Source organism: Rhinolophus sinicus, chromosome 3 (assembly GCF_057876585.1).
Source record: "Rhinolophus sinicus isolate RSI-liver-muscle chromosome 3, RSI-T2T, whole genome shotgun sequence".
Taxonomy (NCBI): domain Eukaryota; kingdom Metazoa; phylum Chordata; class Mammalia; order Chiroptera; family Rhinolophidae; genus Rhinolophus; species Rhinolophus sinicus.
Window position 1 is genome coordinate 49,357,247 of NC_142503.1, and position 7,344 is coordinate 49,364,590.

Sequence of the window (7,344 nt, forward strand, 5' to 3'; positions counted from 1 at the left end):
TATGCTTTCCTATTTTTCATTATATTTTCTATTCCTCCTTTCAACTTGTAAGTCATTTAAAACCTAATTCTTTTATGGTCATCTATAGATTGATCTATTTTCTCTACTTCTTGGGGCTTTAATTCTTCTGTTAGTTTCATGGTCTGACCCTCAAGATGGTTTCCTGTAATTGGTCTGTAATTTTTATTATGAGCTTGTTTTCAGCGGGGATCTTTTCTTCCCCTGAGGGAGAACTGTGTGCCTTGGGTTGTTAGACTGTCCCTTCACTGTGGCCGCAAGTTTGCTTCTGCTGGAGCCCTAGAGATATCACCAGTTCTCAACCAGCTTTTATGTTTCTTCTCAGCTTGGTATTTCTACCTCACAGTGAAAATTCAGAAGTCATGTCAATGTATGTCCCAGGCTTGGTTTCAAGTTCTTGTGGACAAACTTTTTTCTTTTCACCTATAGCCTAAGGATGCAGGAACTTATGTGATCCTGATTTTGCCAACAGTCTAGACCTCAGGAACCCAGATTTGGCAGAATCCTCAATTCCAGTTGCCTTCCTTGCTCACTCCGGAGACAACATCGCATTGGCCTGTCCGGGTGTTAAAATCCTGGGAGCCCCTAAGTAAGGCCTACAGCTAGTTCAGACTCTGCATAGGCTGCGGTGGTATTAGCCCCACTTCCTGCTCAGCCTCGGAGTTCCTCCTTTACGTCTGGAATCTGGATAGTTCCCTTTCTTTCTGTCAAGTATAAATATTTGTATTCATGCTTATAGAACTATTTTGTCCCGTGTTTCTCTGTAGCAGTAGCTGAAGGGGAACTTGTTTGCATCATCTTAGCCCACTGAGTTGCTGGAGGTTCTCTCCCCCACACTTTCACACTTTTTAAGTGGAATTTTATCATTATGAAAGGTAAAATTGGCAACAAAGATATGACATTTGGGAATTGTAATGTGGAATCACAGTGCATCAAAGTGTACAAAGAAAACTTAGAACCACTGTAGTAATGGAGGCTTTAACATGTTACATTGAGACTTTAAAAAAATCAACAAAGTGAAAATTAAGCACAATGATCATGTGAGAGGGGAGCTAAGACACATTTGAAGCGTGGAGAATTGGGGCAGTAGGGAGGCCTGGGTGTAGCAGCCAGGAGACTTCGGGCAATACTAGGATATTGGGGGCTAGAACCCTGGGATAAGGACCCGAAGAGATGGGAGAAGGCCTGGAAAGACTGAGGGAAGGTACCCAAAATTAAGAGTCACCCATTTCAAATGTCTGCGAGGAGCAGCCTCTCCTGAGAAACTGGGGAAAGAGTACCCATTCCACCTTCCTGCATCTCTTCAGATCAGAGAATTCTTATTCTGTAAATTCAACTTGGTATCGTTATTGCTCTGTGACTTAAATTGGCTGAGCCGGGAGCCCAAGTACCAGGTATAATACTGTTTCTGTGGAAAAATGTGCCCAAATATCAAATAACTGACCTACAAAGAAAGTTTTGAAACATAACCTGTTATGTGCCAGCCAAGGACTCCTTAGGTGTATAAATCTTTGTAACCATGAGCTATGGTATAATGGAAATATTTTTACAGATATAATTCTTAATCTATAGCCAATATCAGTCATTAAAACATACTGTTCAGTCTTGGGGCCCATAAGTGGAGGATGTTATGGAGAAATTGGAAAGGAGCCAGGGGAGACAAAGTAAATGATGAAAGGTTTTTGAAAAACAGCCCTTCGGGGAAATGTCTACATTAGTTCAGAGAAGAGAGGTGTGAGTAGACTGAATATCAGTCTTCAGACTATAAAGGGATGTTACATTATTGACACGAAGTCTTTTTTCCCCCCTCTATGTCCACAGAGGGCGATATGAGAGAAAATGAGTTTAAACTACAGCAGAAAGAATTTAGGCTGGTTAGATCAGCACCCATTCTCAAGTTACCAAGCTTCAGTCCCACAAGGGAGTAGGTCATTCTTGAGGGTTTTTTGAGTTCTCTGATCAGGGGCAGGCAGAGTTCACCCAAACATGGTCATCTGCCTGTGGTTTTTGAATGCAATATTATTCGAGAAACATTATAATGAGTTCTGCCCCGAGTACAGAAAGTGTTTCAGAGTTACAAAGAGGGTTAAGTAAGGCAAGTGTGGAGTTGCCACTTATGGGAAAAATCCTGACAAGAGGAATCTCAGCCTTCTGTCCACCATTTGACAAAGCTGCTCTAAAGAGCATGGAGCCGTTGCAGTCGGGTGGTATCAGCCCCATCACACCGAGCGACAGGTGGGCCACTGACTGACTTGCTCAGACTCTGGGCGTGGAAGTGATTCTTGCTGTCAGTGTGTTTTCAGGGACTGTTGACAAACCAGAAATGCCTCCAGAGGAGAGTAACTGGGATGGAAACTGAGTCAAATGCATAGTGGTTGAAGGGACTGTGTATGTTGGCCTGGAGAAGCTAAGCCTGGGGGCTCGGGGGGTGGGGAGAAGGATGACAGGGAGCTGTTTTCAAATATTTGGAGTGCCGTCAGGTGGAAGAGAGATTACAATTGTGCTGTACAGTTCCAGAGGGCAAACACAGAGCCAGTGAGTACCGGTCCCAGGGATAGAGTGTCAGCTGTAAAGCAGGAAGCATTTTATAGTTATTAGAGATGCTCAGAGTAGATTGTGGTGCCTAGTGACGCAGGAAGTGTTTGTGCTAAGATTGGATGAATATCTCACAAGAACGTTGGTGGAATAATTTCTGGACCTTCTCTTTTCTTTCTTTCTTCTTTTTTTGGCTGGCTAATCAAGGGAAACTTCTTGGGGAGAGAGATGACCTAGCAGTACACATTTTCTCCTGGTGCTCAGGGAAGGCGGGCTTTGCGGTCTGAACCACTAGAGGGAGTCGGGGTAGCAGTACTGTGGGGCCTCCATCCATGCTCTGCCTTCGCAGAGCCCCTGAGAAGGAGGCCTGTCCCTTGTCTCCTTCATGCAGCCGCTTTCCATGTCTCCTCCCTGAATCTCTCTTGAATGCTTACCTCTGATTACATTCTTTAATGCCCAAGGGGCCTCTGTATGTCAGAAGGCACCGTCAATGCTATTTGTACTTTGTTTAATGCTCAATTTATTAATTCTATGAATCAACAGAATTCTAAAAATTCAAACACTCCTATACAATTAGAAAAATCACAACTTATGAATATAATGAATATAATATTTTCCAGACATTTCAACATTAATTTCAAACTAATTGACTTCTCTTAAAATAACAGGTATCCTATATCTGAATCTTTTAAATGCTACAGATGCTTTAAAATGTGGAAACACACACAAATGAATCGTCAAAATGATTGCAACACTTACTATTTTAAACTTAAACTGTTGTAAGTTACTTATATACTTAAATTTATTTCTCCTTTATTACTTTTATGCATATTCTCATACTCTCTTGAGAGAAAAAATACAGTATTTAAAAAATACATATTTCCTTACCTTCTTTGTGATATAGTAATATTCTCAAACTCAAAAGCAAAAAATGTCATCTCTGAATAGTTCAAGTTGGGTCTTGAAATTGCTTATAAACATACAAAACCTTCCCATGTATTTAAAATTCTAGTAGACCTAATCAATTAAACTAATCAGTACAAGGTTCTATATTGGTCTCTGAAAGTGGAGTGTTGCTATAACACACATCTAAAACACTGGGAGTGACTGGAACTGGTCGGAGGCTGGAAGAATTTTGAGGAGCATGACAGAGAAAGCCTAATTTACTTTGAACAAACTGTTTAGAAATTCAAACTTGGAGGATGCTGCCAGTGAGGGCTCAAAAAGGACATAAGAAACATGTTATTAGAAACTGGAGGAAGAGGGTTACTTGTTAGGTAGTAACAGAAAGGTTAGCAAAATTGTCTCCTACAATTCTGTGTAAAGGAGAACAAGTGATGAACGTGGATATCTCGCTAGGATTTCCAAGTAAAAGTGTTGAAGATGCCACTGGCTGCATATAATCAAATGCAAGAGGAGAGAGATAAACTGAAGGAAGAACTTTGAAAAAGGAACTAGTGTTTGATGATTTTGAAAATCCTTCGTCTCTCCAGATGGCAAAAGCTGTTAAAATTAAGAAATGACTTTCGAGCATGTGGCATAGAGATAAGCCCTGGCATAGAGAAAAAGCCAAATGGTGATTGTACAAACTTTTGTTAAAACCTCAAGAAGATCAAAAGATCAGAATAGTATTCAGTCACACAAAGGGCCCTCTCCAGAGATGAAGGATGTGTCTCATACAACTTCTCAAATAAGGCCTTTTGGAAGTTTAACTGAGTTGTCCTTTAGCCATCTCAGCATTTTTGTCCGAGGTAAAGGAGCGCCTGTCTCAAGGAGAACTGTAGGTGTTGCTTATGTGTAACGGGGAAATTGACAGGAGACCCACAGAGTATTTATGAAATTGATTTCAGCGAAAGCACTACCAACTTAAACTGAAAGAGACAGAGAGAATACAAAATGAAAGGAGGCTGTTGGATCTCCCAAATTCTACTGGCAGGAAACAGGATGATAAAACTACTCAGCTGCAAACGTGTGTACCTTTCATTATTCATTATACCTGGATTATTCCCAGGCCTTGGAATCTAATCCAGGAACTCTGGCAGAAGTTTGCAAGGCTGAATTTACTTTCTAGTGGTAATCTTCCACCTCCCCAACCCCCCGCCTTTTGGGGGCATTTTTAAAAAAATAATATTTTATGGTCTTTCTCTTCAATGAGGCAGCCGAGCAGCCTCCCCAGCAGATGCAGAGATGCAGATCTTTGGGAAGACCCTGAGGGGCAAGACCATCACCCTGGAGGTCGAGCTCAGTGACACCATGGAGAACGTCAAAGCTCTAATCCAAGACAAGGAGGGCATCCCACGGGACCAGCAGCATCTGGTTTTTGCAGGCGACCAGCTGGAGGATGGCCACACTCGCTTAGACTCTAACAGCCAGAAAGGGTCCACCCTGCACTTGGTGCCTCACCTGTGGGGCAGCATCATCGAGCGCTCCTTCCACCAACTTGCCCAGAAGGACAATGGCGATAAGATGATCTGCTCAAGTGTTATGCCTGCCTGCATCCCTGTGCTGTCAACTGCCGCAAGAAGCATGGCCACACCAACAACCTACGCCCCAAGAAAAAGGTCAAATATGGCCCCTGCACCACCTCCTCGACATGCAGGGCAAACCCCTTGGTTCTGGGCCTCGATAAAGTTTTTCGTTTGTGGAAAACATATATATGTATATATGTATATATGTATATATATATATTTTTTTCAATTACAGTTGACATGCAATATTAGTTTCAGGTGTTCAACATAGTGATTCAACATTTATATAATTTACAAAGTGATCACCCTGATAAGTCTATTATTCATCGGACACCATACATAGTTATTACAATATTATTGACTATATTCCCTATGCTGTATATTACATCCCTGTGACTGGTTTTATAACTGGCAGTTTGCACATCTTTATCTCTTCCCCCTTTTCATGCATCCCCAACCCTTCTTCAATCTAGTAACCATCAGTTTTGTTCTCTGTATTTATGAGTCTGTTTCTGTTTTGTTTATTTTGTTTTTCAGATTCCACATATAAGTGAAATCATATAGTATTTGTCTTTCTCTGTCTGACTTATTTCTCTAGCGTAGTACCATCTAGGTCCATCCATGTTGTCACAAATGGCAAGATTTCATTCTTTTGATGGCTGAGTAATATTCCATTGTATAAACTCCTATGTATCACTTCTTCTTTGTCCATTCTTCTATCAATGGGTGCTTAGGTTGCCTCCTTATCTTGGCTATTGTAAATAATGCTGCATTGAACAGAAGGATGCACATGTCTTTTTGAATCAGTGTTGGGGTTTCTTCAGATAAATACCCAGAAGTGGAATTGATGGGTACTTCTTTGTCTCTTGTTATAGCCTTTGTTCTAAAGTCTATTTTGTCTGGTATAAGTATTGCTACCCCAACTTTCTTTTTTCATTTTTATTTGCATGAAATATCTTTTTCCAGCTCTTTACTTTCAGTCTGTGTGTGTCTTTTGATCTGAATTGAGTCTCTTGTAGGCAGCATGTGGAAGGGTCTTGTTTTCTTATTCATTCAGCCACCCTATGTCCTTTGATTGGAGCATTTAATCTATTTACATTTAAAGTAATTATTAATAGGCACGTAGTTACTGCCATTCTATTATTTGCATTTTTTAAAAATCTTTGTTCTTCTTCTTAAAGAAGTCCCTTTAACACTTTTTTGTAATACTGGTTTGGTGGTGATGAACTCCTTTAGCTTTTTCTTGTCTGGAAAGTGCTTTCTCTGTTCTTTGATTCTAAATCATAACCTTGCTGGGTAGAGTAATCTCGGTTGCAGGTCCTTGCTTTTCATCATTTTGAATATTTTGTGCCAGTTCCTTCTGGCCTGCAAAGTTTCTGTTGAGAAATCAGCTGACAATCTTATGGGAGCTCCCTTGAAAGTAACTAACTGCGTATGCTGCTTTTAAGGTTCTGTCTTTTTCTTTAAACTTCGGTATTTTAATTATGATGTGTTTTGGTGTGGGTCTCTTTGGATTCCTCTTGTTTGGGACTCTCTGGGCTTCTTGGACTTGTATATCTATTTCCTTTGAGTGGTAACCCCTTTTTACCTTTTCTCTTCTCCGTCCCCTTTTATCTCCCCCGTTCCCCTAAATGGGATGTCTATAACTATTTTACTATACCTGCTCCTCCATTGTATGCTGGGTGTGTTTGATAGTGTGTCTTTCTTTTAATAGATTGAGAGTAACTATACCCAAGAAGGCTCATCCATACCTGGACCTGATTTAGATGATGAGATTCTAGACTTTGAGCAGATGTCATAATGATATGAGGTTCTTGGGGGGAACTTGGGAGGGAGTAAATGTATTTTTCATGTGAAAGGGACAGAGATCATTGGGGACAAGAAGGTAGACTGTGATGGACAGCCTTTGGGGTAGCCCTTACATTCCCCACCTCCTGGTTTCAACCCTTGTGTGATCTCCTCTTGTGTATGAATGAGACCTGTGATGTGCTTCTAACCAGTAGAATTTGGCAAAGGCAATGGTATATATATATATATATATATATATATATATATATATATATATATATATGGTTATATGTTCATGATTACATTACATAAGGCTGCAATCCATCTTGTTAGGAGACCCTCTCTCCCTTGCTGGCTTTGAAGGAGCAAGCTGCCATATTGTGAGCTGCCATATGGAAAAGACCATGCAGCAAGGAGCTGAAAGCAGCCTCCACCTAATAGTCAGCAAGAAAATGAAGTCCTCAGCCTCACAACCTGCAAGAAACTGAATGCTCTACCTGAACTTGGAAGCAAATCTGATCCCAGACAAACCTTT

The 7,344-nt window shown here is 40.8% G+C and overlaps 1 pseudogene; it reads left to right on the forward strand.

The window, feature by feature from the left end:
* The first annotated feature begins 4,038 nt into the window (after positions 1–4,038).
* Positions 4,039–7,043, forward strand: LOC148758487 (ubiquitin-ribosomal protein eL40 fusion protein pseudogene; annotated as a pseudogene).
* The last annotated feature ends 301 nt before the right edge of the window (positions 7,044–7,344 follow it).